Consider the following 1065-nt stretch of genomic DNA (forward strand, 5'->3'; position numbering starts at 1 on the left):
CCTCAGTTACTATTTGCAGTGTTGCAGCTGTGAGCTTCTGATACAGACTCTGACATGCATCACTGGTTCACTGAGTCCACTTTCAGAGGTGGAAAATAAAATATTTATTCATTCCTGATCACATCATTAAGAAGATTTTAAATTAAGTAACACTGTTTAGAATCTGTAACATATAATGCTTGTCTCACAACATTTCATGAAAAGGCTTTAAATATGATTAATAAAATGTTAATATTAATTCTACAGTTGGCCAAAAAGCCACAAAGGGAGGCAAGAGAACATGTGGTGTTCTTTGATAATACTTTGAGTTAGATTTTTACAGTATTAATTACTTGAGAAAACAAGACTGGATGGACTTAGAGGTTCAAAATTCAAGTCTTAGTCAAAACCAAATATTGAACCCAGACCCTGTACACAGTTTTTAACTTAAATAAAAATCACATACTTTGATTTGAATCAAACAATGATTGCATTTCATGCATGAAAATGTTGTTTTATCAGTTTCCTACCACAGGGTTGTAATCTGGTGTTAAAGTTGTATTTGGGAGGTGGGAAATTCAGCTGTAGTGGGGCAGCAGAGACTCAGCTACATTTTGCAATTTATAAGACCATGTTACATTCATAATGGCAGTTTTCCAACTCCTCACCAGTATAAAGCTGGATTTTAGTTGGTATCTTTATCTTTTGTTTCAAAGGTCAATGACGATCGCTGACTTTGCACACAAATAAACTTTTAAAAGCTTCTCCCCAAGCACAAAACAAAAGCGATTTTTCATAAGCTGTGATTTTATTTTGTGTTTTTACTTTTTTTACACCATATTTTTAAAGTCAACATGGATAATATTAGCTGATAAACTTAGCATGCACATCATTAGAAAGTCAAATGTTTGCAGAAATATCGCAACAGCAGAAACATGTAGCTTCATCAAACTATAAAACACATCATATGCAGACAGGAAGTGTTGCTGAAGCTCTACTCTGAGCAGTGGTCAGGGTCCAGGGTTTGAGTGACGGGGCTCTGTCCACTCAGACTGGCCTCACAGCTCACTGAGCCCGCCTTCCTCC

Source organism: Haplochromis burtoni, unplaced genomic scaffold (assembly GCF_018398535.1).
Source record: "Haplochromis burtoni strain Fernald_Lab_line unplaced genomic scaffold, NCSU_Asbu1 Contig_1740, whole genome shotgun sequence".
Lineage (NCBI taxonomy): Eukaryota > Metazoa > Chordata > Actinopteri > Cichliformes > Cichlidae > Haplochromis > Haplochromis burtoni.